The sequence below is a fragment of the Gorilla gorilla genome, chromosome 12 (genome assembly GCF_029281585.2).
Source record: "Gorilla gorilla gorilla isolate KB3781 chromosome 12, NHGRI_mGorGor1-v2.1_pri, whole genome shotgun sequence".
Classification (NCBI taxonomy): Eukaryota; Metazoa; Chordata; class Mammalia; order Primates; family Hominidae; genus Gorilla; species Gorilla gorilla.
The window spans coordinates 90923819-90937658 of record NC_073236.2 but is presented as its reverse complement, the minus strand read 5'-3'; the positions used below and the strand labels follow the sequence as shown (position 1 = coordinate 90937658).

Genomic DNA, 13840 nt, shown 5'->3' with positions numbered 1-13840 from the left:
GACCTGCTATGCTCAAGGGACTGACAAAGGAAAAAGCTGTTTATTTTGTGTGATTTGATGCATGGATGAAAAACTCAACACACAGTAACAGAAGTTGGTTGTTAATAAATCACAACCTAGTCTTTCAGCACTTCCACAAGCAGATGACATTTTCAGTTTTCTAGCTCTTGTAGTTTTAACACTGCAACATCAATGATGCATATGTCCAGAATCAGTTAAAAAGACCGTCACATTATTTTATTTCATCTATTTGTTCACTCTCTTGGTCCCAAGTATATTGGAATGATTACCTTTTGGCATTCTCTGCTATTGTGCGTTGGGGTGCTCTCGATTGTCTCCGTGTTTTGTGGGCTGGTTGGGAGAGGGAGCTTGGGAAGGATGTACCACTGTCGGAAGATTGTGAATCACTGGGATGCCTCCAAGGATGATCCCTTCCGTGGCTGCAGGGAGTGCTCCTGGAGCCACACCCACGATGCCTGGCAGATACCTGTATGTGGCACCACTGAGCTCGAGATGAATTGCTTGCTGGTCTATTACTGACCAAGGCGCTGATGTGACAAAGAATTCTTGTTCACACAGTTTCTTAAGCTTTCTGAATGTAACCTGTGATGGCTCAACAGATCTCAGTGGCAGGTGCCTCTCATCTCCAGTGACGCCTGCTCACTGTACCAGGCAGTGTGGGGAATACAGATAAAATTCGTTGCATCTTTAAACGGACCCTGAGCAAAGCCAAAGGGCTCTGATTCCTGCATGTCGAGGGCTGCGCCTCTATCCTGCTCTCTTTGAGTGCCTGTCCTAAGGCTTTCTTGTCCACCAAGCCACCACGGGCTGCGTTCACAAGGAATTCTCCCTGCCCCATCTGCTTTACAGTAAAGTCATTGGTGAGGTTGTGGTTATGTTCATTGAAACTGCAGTGCATGGAGAGGCGGTCACTCTGATACAGCAAATCCTGCAGGGCATAGACCCTCTGCAGGCCCAGGGACTGCTCTATCCCATCCTGCAAGTAGGGATTATAAAATAAGACACTGAATCTGAAGGCCTTGGCTCGAACTGCAACTGCCTGCTCCGTGCCACTGAAGCCGAAGGGGCCCAGCGTCTTCGCAGGGATGCAGGCCGCTCCTGATCCACCTCTGCTCCGGGCTCTGTACCCACGTGCCTTCCCGCAGCGCCTGGTACAGCCACGGTTCCTCCGGTACAGATTGAGGATGTGGCAGGTGGTGGAGTCGGCTGTTTCTTCCTCGGCTCGGAAGGGATGTTGCACACAGCAATCCCGAGCTCACAGCCAGCCTTGATGTCCACATTGTCGTGGCCAGTGCCTATCTGCAACAGTCACTCTCAGGGCCTTGAACTTCTCCAGGTCCTCCCTGGCGAAGGTGATTTTGTGGTACATCATGGCGCCCACGGCTTCATTTAAAACATTCTGGTGGATTTCCTGCGTGGACTGTGCATCACAAAAGGGCATGGTGGCCAGGTCCTTCAGGATGGGCATCTCCACGGTGCAGTTGCGGTGGTCCAGCAGCGCCATAGGGGGTGGGGTGCTCGGGGCCGTTCAGGACGTGGGGGCGGATACCTTTACAGATTGTGTCCAATCGCTGCCTCTTGACCTTGCGCTTATCCACAAGGGCCATTCTTAAGGAACTGTGCAAATCTCAGATCAAAAGGCAAAGCAATCCTCTAAGAACTTAGGGAAACTTGCAGGAGTCTGCGTGCATGACGCCACCATGAACCCAGTATAAATCTGTCCACTGACTCTATAGCCTAATGTGATTTTTTTCTCTACTTCACTTTGAATGTCCTAAAGATTTTGCTTTATATTACTCTAGAGCTCATATATATTCACACTGTTTTATCCTCATTGAAATTTGTACCCTTTGGTATTAAAAAAATACCCGTCCCTGACTTGTTAAATACTTTTTAGCCTGAATTTAACTTTGTATAATATTCAGATTGTGATTTTCTCCTTTTTGTGTGAGTTTGCCTAATATATTTTTGTCCATTCTATTATTTTCAGCTTTTCTGAGACTCTATATTCAGCACAGAATTGAATTTTATGTTGTGATATAATCTGAATATGTCTTTTTAAAGAGGTGAGTTCAACTCTTTCACATTTATTAGTATAACAAATATAATATCCCAATCCTCTATTTCTTTATATAGTATCTGTTGATTTTCTCCTACGGCCAATGGATAGAATGAGGGCATACCTTTTCCTCTCTGTTTCCTGCTCTGCTTCCTGGTACTACAATTATATTATCTTCTTACTATTTACCTTTGTATTCTATATAATTAGGTCTTGGATTTGATTTTTAAAAAGCATATCCTTTATCCTCAGCAGAATCATTGAATCTACCATGCCTCTCATTTTTTTTTCTTCCTCTGTTGATATTTGTTGGTTATAATAATTCTACATTGTCAGGGCATATAACATTTGCATTTTGTTCTGTCACTCTTCACTTGGCATTTGTTTTAAGCTTGGTAATCCATTTAAGCAAAGGGGACTTTGTTTTACTTGTCTTTTTGTCATAACTTTACTAGTAATCTTTTGGTTGGATAGAGTTTGGCTTCTAGTAGATTCCTGTTGCAAATAAGAGGGCTTATGCAAATAATCCAATTTGTCCATTTTATTTAAACATAAATCACAGCTTCAATGAATATAAAAATCCTTGAATCTCATCTTCTTTTCAGAAGGTTTCAAAGGTGTTGTGCTACTCTCTTCTACCACTGAACATTGCTATGAACATTTTCCCTCTTGACTTCGTGACTCTATTTTTTGTTGTTGTTGTTGTTGAGACTAGATGGTAGCCTAACTAGAAGTGGTGTTTTTTTTTTATTTTTTATTATACTTTAAGTTTTAGGGTACATGTGCACAACGTGCAGGTTAGTTACATATGTATACATGTGCCATGTTGGTGTGCTGCACCCAGTAACTCGTCATTTAACATTAGGTATATCTCCTAATGCTATCCCTCGCCCCTCCCCCCACCCCACAACAGGCCCCAGTGTGTGATGTTCCGCTTCCTGTGTCCAAGTGTTCTCATTGTTCAATTCCCACCTATGAGTGGGAACATGTAGTGTTTGGTTTTTTGTCCTTGCGATAGTTGGCTGAGAATGATGGTTTCCAGCTTCATCCATGTCCCTACAAAGGACATGAACTCATCATTTTTATGGCTGCATAGTATTCCATGGTATATATGTGCCACATTTTCTTAATCCAGTCTATCATTGTTGAACATTTGGGTTAGTTCCAAGTCTTTGCTATCGTGAATAGTGCCACAATAAACATACATGTGCATGTCTCTTTATAGTAGCATGATTTATAATCCTTTGGGTATATACCCAATAATGGGATGGCTGGGTCAAATGGTATTTCTAGTTCTAGATCCCTGAGGAATCACCACATTGACTTGCACTATTGTTGAACTAGTTTACAGTCCCACCAACAGTATAAAAGTGTTCCTATTTCTCCACATCCTCTCCAGCACCTGTTGTTTCCTGACTTTTTAATGATCGCCATTCTAACTGGTGTGAGATGGTATCCCACTGTGGTTTTGATATTTGCATTTCTCTGATGGCCAGTGATGATGAGCATTTTTTCATGTGTCTGTTTGCTGCATAAATGTCTTCTTTCGAGAAGTGTCTGTTCATATCCTTTGCCCACTTTTTGATGGGATTGTTTGATTTTTTCTTGTAAATTTGTTTGAGTTCACTGTAGATTCTGGATATCAGCCCTTTGTCAGATGGGTAGATTGCAAAAATTTTCTCCCATTCTGTAGGTTGCCTGTTCACTCTGATGGTAGTTTCTTTCGCTGTGCAGAAGCTCTTTAGTTTAATTAGATCCCATTTGTCAATTTTGGCTTTTGTTGCCATTGCTTTTGGTGTTTTAGACATGAAGTCCTTGCCCATGCCTATGTCCTGAATGGTAATGCCTAGGTTTTCCTCTAGGGTTTTTATGGTTTTAGGTCTCACATTTAAGTCTTTAATCCATCTTGAATTATTTTTTTGTATAAGGTGTAAGGAAGGGATCCAGTTTCAGCTTTCTACATATGGCTAGCCAGTTTTCCCAGCACCATTTATAGATTCAATGCCATCCCCATCAAGCTACCAATGACTTTCTTCACAGAATTGGAAAAAACTACTTTGAAGTTCATGTGGAACCATAAAAGAGCCCGCATTGCCAAGTCAATCCTAAGCCAAAAGAATAAAGCTGGAGGCATCACACTACCTGACTTCAAACTATACTACAAGGCTACAGTAACCAAAACAGCGTGGTACTGGTACCAAAACAGATATAGACCAATGGAACAGAGCCCTCAGAAATAATGCTGCATATCTACAACCATCCGATCTTTGACAAACCTGATAAAAAGAAGAAATGGAGAAGTGGCGTGTTTTATGGTTGGTTTGGGGAATGTATTTGGCTTTCTCAGGCTGTTCCTAATTGGAAGCAGGTGGGGAGGGTTGCAGGGGTGGATGAGAACATGGAATTAAGCTGATAGTTCTTGACCAAGTCCTGGCTGTTTTGGGCCAGTTGCTACAGGGGTTGTTATTTGGTTTTCTGGTCACTGCAGAGTGTAGGTCATAGTTGTGTTTGTATATATGGTCTTGATATTGTCCATCTGTATATTCAGTCTATCAATTTTGCTTTTTCTTTTTTCTTTTTTTGGACATTCTGATTATTTTTATTCTGGCTAACTTTAACTGTCTTCCATATCAATTACCTTCTCTGAAGTCTCTTAAACTTTATTTCCACTTAATTTTTTTCTTTCCTTCATGTCTCTTTATGTCTCATACTGTGTTAACTGGTGGTTGTTTTCCATTTTGCTCCTTCTAATTTTGCTTTTATTTCTGTGACGGCTCTATTTTTTTCTTTTCTGAATGCTTCCAGCCCATATTTAGCTCTTCTGGTTTTGTTCTTTCTTCCTTGAGTTCTCGCATATGAGCTTTGTGTGCATGTCTAACAGAGGACATTGTTTTTTAGTTCTTTTAAATTTCTATTGCAATTTTCCTTTTCTCCATGGCACTGTTCTGTATTCTTCTTCGCCTTTCTTTAGAAAGCATTTGCTTTTCTTTATTCTTTTCTTTTTTCCCTCTTATCTTTGTGTGAATTCTATGCTTTTTAAAAAAATTACTCAACTTCAAAAGAGGCAAACATTTCTTGACCCACTAAACGCGTAAGGGAGGAGAAAGGCTATTCAGATTAGCATTTTTTTCTATGATCCAGGATTTTGTGTGTAATTTCATTTAGTCTTCATTCAACGAAGACAGTCAGCTCTACTGCTTTTAATTTACTATTATTTTAAATACATTTCTCTATTCTCTTCTGACGCCATAGACACAGATTGAAAACACATGTTTCTTCATTTATCCCAGCTTTCCCTGTTTCTTGGATCTCACAGATACACCCTTAGTTTGCATATCCCCGTCTTTCTATTACAAACTAAAATTGGCATCACAGTGTGTGCCCCTCACTTTCAAGGAGTAAATGTTGTCTCACACTTTTTGGAAGCCGCAGTTTAGTCTTTCTCTCTAGAATCTGTTTTCTGGCTCCTTCCTGCATGGCCCCTTCTAAATTACAATTGTTGTTTGCAGCTCTTGAATTTTTGTAGGCAGAGTTGGTGTGTGCATGGGTGTCTGTCTGTGCTGCTATCACAGAATACCTGAGACTGGGTAGCTTATATATAATGGAAATTTGTATCTCGTAGTCTGGAGTCTGGGAAGTCTAAGATCAAGGCACTGGCAGATTCAGTGTCTGGTAAAAGCCTGGTCTTTCTGGTCTCTGCTTCCATGATAGCTCCTTGTTGCTATGCCCTCTGGAGGGGACTAATGCTGTGTCCTCACATAGCAGCAAAGAAACAAAAGGGCAAAAAGGGTCAAACACTGTATAAAGCCCCTTTAAAGGCCTTAATTTCATTCACTAAAGAGGAGCCCTCATGACCTAATCACCTCCTAAAGCCTTTACCACTTAATACTGCTGCATTGGAGATTAAGTTTGAACGTGATATTTGGAGGCACACAAACATTCAAACCATAGCATTTCACCCTTGGCCCCCCAAAGTTCAAGTCCTTCACATATACAAAATACATTCTTTCTATCTCAATACCACCTAAAGTCTTAACTCAATGCTAATTGAATTCAAAAGTCTGAAGTTCAGAGTCTTATCTAAATATCATCTAAATCAGATATCGCTGAGACACAAGGTATGATTCATTCTGAGGCAAATTCCCCTCCAGCTGTGAGCCTATGAAATCAAACGAGCTATATGCTTCCAAGATACAGTGGTGGAACAGGCATAGGATAGACATTCTCATTCTAACTAGGAGAAATAGGAAGAACAAAAGGGGTAACAAGTCCCATGTAAGTCTAAAAGCTAACAAGGCAAACAGCATTAAATCTTGGGGCTTGAGAATAATCTCTGACTCCATGTCTTACTTTTTAGTCACTTGGTTGGGGTTGGGTTCCCAAGGCTTCAGGGGACTCTGCTCCATGGCATTCCTGGGTACAGCCCATGCTACAGCTCTCATGGGTTGAGGCCTAGAGCCTGTAGCTCTCCTGGGCTAGACTTGGACATTGGTGGATCTACAGTTGTTCAGTCTTGGGGGAAGCCACACCCCTAAGGCTTCATAGCGCATCCCCTTAGTGGAGGCTGTCTGCAGTGGCCCTGACCCCATAGCTGTAATGGGCATTGCCTTAATGGGGATGCTCTGTGGTGGCCCATCTCTGTGGAAGTTCTCTGCCTGGGCCCCAGGTCTCTCCAAGGTACTGTTTGGAATCTAGGTGGTGGTAGCCATGCCTCCTCAGCTTGTGCACCCTGCACCTGCAGAATCAGTACCATGTGGACACCACCAAGGCTTATAGCTTGTGCCCTCTGGAATGGCAGCCCAAGCCACACCAGGGTGGCTAAGGATTGCTGCATTAGCATGTGTGGAGCAGAAGCTTGAGGTGGCCCTGGGCAGCAAGACCCAAGTCCCATGCTACCCTGGGCTCGCCCCTTGAAACCATTCTGCTTTCAAAGCCTTGGTACTCTGACCTGTGGTGAGAGTGGTAGCCTCAAAGTTCTCCAAAATACCTTTCAGGTCATTCTTCCATCATCTTGATCAAGGCACCCAACTTTCTTCTATTTATACTAATCTCTCCATCAAAATGTTTGCTTAGCTACATCCTTGGTGTTCTCTCCAGAATGTGTTTTCTCATTTTTACAGGCTGAGAATTTTCCAATTAAGTTCTGCATCCCTTTTAGTTAAAAACTGTGCCTTTAGTTTATCTCTTTCTGCATTTTACTATAAGCGGTGAAGTAAGTGCCATGCGGCCCGTTCAATACTTTGTTTAGAGATTTCTTCTGCCAAGCATCCTAATTCTTCACTCTTAAGTTTCAACTTCCACAAAACACTAGGACAAGGACACAATTCAGTCAAGGACACAATTTGGCCTTTGCCACTTTATAACAAGGATGGCCTTTCCTCCAGTTTCCAATATCATATATTGATACCTATTTCCGTTTAAGACCTCATCAGAATGGTCTTCAGTGTCTTCATTTCTACCAACATTCTGTTCACAACCACTTAGATAATCTGAGAGAAATGAGGCTCTTTCTACTACTCTTCTCTTCTGAGCCCTCACCAGGATCTCCCTGAGTGCTCCGTTCACAGCAATTCAGGCTTTTTCTTGCCTGTTCCTCCAAACTCTTTCAGCCTCCACCCATTACGTGGTTCCAAAGCCACGTCCACAATTTTAATTATTTATTATAACAACATCCTACATTCAGTATCAGTTTTTGTCTTAGTCTGTTGTGTTACTATAACAAAATGCCTGAGACCTAGTAATTTATAAATAATAGAAATTTATTTCTCACAGTGTCGAGGCTGGGAAGTCTAAGATTAAGGCACAAGTAGGTCTGATGTTTGGTGAAGGCCCAGTCTTTGCTTCTAAGGTGATGCTTTGTTGCTGTGTTCTCACATGGCAGAAGCTGGAAGGGCAAACTAGACCAAGCTAGTTTCCTCTATCGAAAAACATTCCTAATCCTATTCACAAGGGAGGAGCCCTCATGACCTAATCAACTCCTAAAGACCCCACCGCTTAATACTGTTGCATTGGAGATTAAGTTTCAACGTGAATTTTGGAGGGATACAAACATTCAAGGCAGGGATCTGAGGTTTTAACTATCTTCCAGTTTTGCTGAAAGTGGACTTTCTTTCTGTTTCTTTTTGTTCTTGCCACTTTTGCATGATTTTTATCATTTTTTTTGCAAGACGATAAGTAGGAAATGTTGCAACTTCCTCTGAGATCAAGATAGGGCCACTACACTCCAGCCACTCTTTGCCATCATGTACAAATGATCATTTCAAAGTCCCCGTAGGAGGACCAGGGAATGATGGCATCTGGCAGTGACTAGGAATGTCCCTCAGCATGGCTCACTCAAAAGAAGAAATTCCACCACTCCTGTGACTAGATCAATTTATTTCTCTCTCTGAGTTTTCTCCACTTCAGGTGGCATTTAAGTCATCACATCCATAGTCTTCATTTTTAAAAATCTGGAGGACCTGGTGCCATTCCTTCGGAAAATATTCCAATCAATAGGAAAAGAGGGAATCCTCCCTAACTCATTTTATGAGGCCAGCATCATCCTGATACCAAAGCCTGGCAGAGACACAACAAAAAAAGAGAATTTTAGACCAATATCCCTGATGAACATCGATGCAAAAATCCTCAATAAAATACTGGGAAACTGAATCCAGCAGCACATCAAAAAGCTTATCTACCATGATCAACTGGGCTTCATCCCTGGGATGCAAGGCTGGTTCAACACATGCAAATCAATAAATGTAATCCAGTATATAAACAGAACCAAAGACAAAAACCACATGATTATCTCAACAGATGCAGGAAAGGCCTTTGACAAAATTCAACAGCCCTTCATGCTAAAAACTCTCAATAAATTAGGTATTGATGGAACGTATCTCAAAATAATAAGAGCTATTTATGACAAACCCACTGCCAATATCATACTGAATGGGCAAAAACTAGAAGCATACCCTTTGAAAACTGGCACAAGACAGGGATGCCCTCTCTCACCACTTCTGTTCAACATAGTGTTGGAGGTTCTGGCCAGGGCAATCAGGCTGGAGAAAGAAAGAAAGGGTATTCAGTTAGGAAAAGAGGAAGTCAAATTGTCCCTGTTTGCAGATGACATGATTGTATATCTAGAAAACCCCATCATCTCAGCCCAAAACCTCCTTAAGCTGATAAGCAACTTCAGCAAAGTCTCAGGATACAAAATCAATGTGCAAAAATCACAAGCATTCTTATACACCAATAACAGACAAACAGCCAAATCATGAGTGAACTCCCATTCACAATTGCTTCAAAGAGAATAAAATACCTAGGGATCCAACTTACAAGGGATGTGAAGGACCTCTTCAAGGAGAACTACAAACCACTGCTCAACGAAATAAAAGAGGATACAAACAAACGGAAGAACATTCCATGCTCATGGATAGGAAGAATCAATATCGTGAAAATGGCCATACTGCCCAAGGTAATTTAGAGATTCAATACCATCCCCATCAAGCTACCAATGACTTTCTTCACAGAATTGGAAAAAGCTACTTTAAAGTTCATATGGAACCAAAAAAGAGCCCGCATTTCCAAGTCAATCCTAAGCCAAAAGAACAAAGCTGGAGGCATCATGCTACCTGACTTCAAACTATACTACAAGTCTACAGTAATCAAAACAGCATGGTACTGGCACTAAAACCGAGATATAGACCAATGGAACAGAGCAGAACCCTCAGAAATAATACAACACATCTACAACTATCTGATCTTTGACAAACTTGACAAAAACAAGAAATGGGGAAAGGATTCCCTATTTAATAAATGGTGTTAGGAAAACTGGCTAGCTGTATGTAGAAAGCTGAAACTGGATCCCTTCCTTACACCTTATACAAACATTAATTCAAGATGGATTAAAGACTTAAATGTTAGACCTAAAACCATAGAAACCCTAGAAGAAAACCCAGGCAATACCATTCAGGACATAGGCATGGGCAAGGACTTCATGTCAAAAACACCAAAAGCAATGGCAACAAAAGCCAAAATTGACAAATGGGATCTAATTAAAGAGCTTCTGCACAGCAAAAGAAACTACCATCAAAGTGAACAGGCAACCTACAGAATGGGAGAAAATTTTTGCAATCTACTCATCTGACAAAGGGCTAATATCCAGAATCTACAATGAACTTAAACAAATTTACAAGAAAAAACCAATCCCATTGACAAGTGGGTGAAGGATATGAACAGACAGTTCTCAAAAGAAGACATTTATGCAGCAAACAGACACATGAAGAAATGCTCATCATCACTGGTCATCAGAGAAATGCAAATGAAAACCACAATGAGATACCATCTCACACCAGTTAGAATGTCAATCATTAAAAAGTCAGGAAACAACAGGTGCTGGAGAGGATGTGGAGAAATAGGAACACTTTTATACTGTTGGTGGGACTGTAAACTAGTTCAACAATTGTGCAAGTCAGTGTGGTGATTCCTCAGGGATCTAGAACTAGAAATACCATTTGACCCAGCCATCCCATTATTGGGTATATACCCAAAGGATTATAAATCATGCTACTATAAAGAGACATGCACACGTATGTTTATTGTGGCACTATTCACGATAGCAAAGACTTGGAACTAACCCAAATGTTCAACAATGATAGACTGGATTAAGAAAATGTGGCACATATATACCATGGAATACTATGCAGCCATAAAAAATAATGAGTTCATGTCCTTTGTAGGAACATGGATGAAGCTGGAAACCATCATTCTCAGCCAACTATCGCAAGGACAAAAAGCCAAACACCGCATGTTCTCACTCATAGGTGGGAATTGAACAGTGAGAACACTTGGACACAGGAAGGGGAACATCACACACTGGGGCCTGTTGTGGGGTGGGGGGAGGGGCGAGGGATAGCATTAGGAGATATACCTAATGTTAAATGACGAGTTACTGGGTGCAGCACACCAACATGGCACATGTATACATATGTAACAAACCTGCACATTGTGCACATGTACTCTAGAACTTAAAGTATAATGAAAAAAAATATATAAAAATTTAAGCAATAGCAATCCATTCATATATTTCCTAATATGTCTCATTTTCTGAACTAAAGATTAAAAATTTGAATTTGAAAAAAATCTGATTTATAAGGTGTAACAATCAAGTATCTATTGTTTTCCTCTAGAAAAAAAAGTAATATTCTCTTTAACTTTTTACTGTTAAATAGTAGAAAGCAGACTGCAAATCAGTGTTTGAGATAGTATTTTGGGGAAAACCTGGGAATAAAGTTTGAACTTTGATCGTGCTTAATTGGTGGCATGATAGTTAAAATATTTTATGATTTTTTTTTCCTTGAATCAGCTTTTCTTATAAAATTATCTCAGATCTAGCCTGATAAGAACAATGAAGAGATGAAGAGAAAGATGAAAGTAATCTCTAGTATGTGATTTTTGAGAGACTCTTGAAAACCCCCGTGGTCAAAAATGTGTCCTACATGGGCTTTTCTTCCTGCTTGACTTTGCAAGGATAGTAATAAATTCCTTTGAGGCTTCTCCTGCATTCCTTTTTCAAAATGTAGATTTTCACAGGTGAGGCAATGCACCAAGGACATGTTTTTAACCAGCAGTGAGCTGATTATGAGCCTGTCTTCTCATCTGATTCACACAACTGTTCTTTGAGCAAGATTTCCCCGAGAATTTTTTGGTTCTTCCCTCAAGGGTGACAGCCACATTTTGTGACTGATATTGGATTAGCCCGTCAATCCAATGGATTAAGCTATAATGTCAAGTTTGGCAGCAAAGATGGGGTTGAGTAATTTTACCTCTGTCTGGTTGTGGGGTTTGAGGTTTCATCTCCCTTCTGCTCAGGTGATTGGTCAAAGCCTGAGACTTTGATTAGCTTCAAAGGGAGGTGTAGAGTGGGGTCAATTATGTCTAAAAAAGATCAAAACCCAATCTTTTTACCTTTTTTAATGGTCTCAGCTGTTTCTCTCATTCACAGTTGATACTCATGAGTATCTTTGTTGTAATATTTAGAAAAGGGAGAGAGTAAATAGGGGTCCATTCTTTGACCTTGAACATTGATCCAACTCAGCCTTTAATTAGAGCTATGCACAGGCGTAGAGCATTCTTATGCAGCTGGGAATAAAATGGTACCCTCATTTCCATTCTGCATTTGTTTTCTGTGAATACCTTCCTAGAACTTTGTTGGGAGGGATGGGGTAATTAACTGGGCAAGATGAGGTCATTATCTGGTTCCTGACCAAAATATTGTTATAATAGCACCTGATACTCTCATCTTAACTTGTAAAGTAACCTCATTGAGAAATAAAGACCAAGGGCAGGAAATACTCTGTAGAAAGAGGGGAAAGCCCACCAGCTGAGAGAGAAAGGAGTCCTGGAACATGGGACAGTGAACTAGGAGAAACTTTGGGGCAGATGAATGTGTGTGAGGATGTGGGTGGTGGGGTTGATGGCAGCAGAGGATGAACTTTTTAAATCAGTGAATCATCTTGTGGAAACATACGGCTGATAATATATAACTTTCTTGTTTACAACTCTGTAGTGCCTCCCCATTGCTTGCTCTGAGGATGAAGTCCAAACCTTTTAGCAAGAAACCTCAGGCTGGGTCCATGGCTCATGCCTGTAGTCCCAACACTTTGGGACGCCACAGTGGGTGGATCATCTGAGGTCAAGAGTTAAAGACCAGCTTGGTGAAACCCCATCTGTACTTAAAAAAAAAAATTAGCTGGGCATGCTGGCATGTGCCTGTAATCCCAGCTTCTTGGGAGACTGAGGAAGGAGAATCTCTGGAACCCGGGAGAAGGAGATTGCAGTGAGCTGAGATTGCACCACTGCACTCTAGCCTGGGCAACAGAACAAGACCCCATCTCAAAAAAAAAAAAAAAAAACAAAAAAACAAAAAAAACACCTCTGCCTGATGTGGACCCTGTCTCGCATGTCACACCTCACGCTGTTCCAGACACACTGACCATTAATTCTTAGGCTAAGCAAATCCTGCATTGGTTAAGGGCCTCAACATCATTTGTGCTGTTCCTACTCAGAATTCGATTCACCTGCAAATACCTACTTTTCTAGTACGTCCCTGTTTAATGTCCTCCTTCAGAAAAGTGTAGTAGGTGTCCTCTGTTTAACCCACATAACTCAGGTGTGCAACAGATATGGACTATTCTATATTCTGTTTCTCAGCTATCTTACTTTTAAGCCTTGTTTTGTCTAATGGTGGGGGAAAACCCCCACAGTCTTGCTAATCCATTAAACCCAATCACTTCCAGGATTTTCTCTGTAACTCCAGAGTTAAGTTTAGTCATCTGCGATGTTTTTTCTCACCTTTGGGTCTCCGTGGGAATATGTCTAATTTGTGGGGGTGCTTGCAAATTGTCAAGGCATTTGGGAAGATATCAAGTCCTTGGTCTCTAGCCACATAGCGTTTATTTCTGTGACTGCTTTTAGGTTTATCTCTAGTCCTGGTGTCTGTCCTTCTGGCTTCTATCAAGGTGTTCCATCTTGTCTGACCATGGAGGGGTAATCATTGTCAAGAGAGACGAACATTCTCATATCCTCCGTAGCAGGGCAGTCCACCACCCAACCTCTGTTAACATGCTTCTTTTCTTGGTCATAAGACATCCACAAAATGTGCTGACTTTCCCTCTTACAGCTAACCCCTGGGACCATGTAAATATGTACATTCACTCTTCAATTATTCTCCTTTTGAAGCATTATCATGGAGTAATCTGGTACTCTGATTCCTTCAATGTT

General features: G+C 41.1%; 1 pseudogene; it reads right to left on the bottom strand.

The window, feature by feature from the left end:
• Positions 1 to 306: 306 nt before the first annotated feature.
• LOC101154029 (C-terminal-binding protein 2-like) lies at positions 307 to 1628 on the bottom strand (annotated as a pseudogene).
• Between the last annotated feature and the right edge of the window lie 12212 nt (positions 1629 to 13840).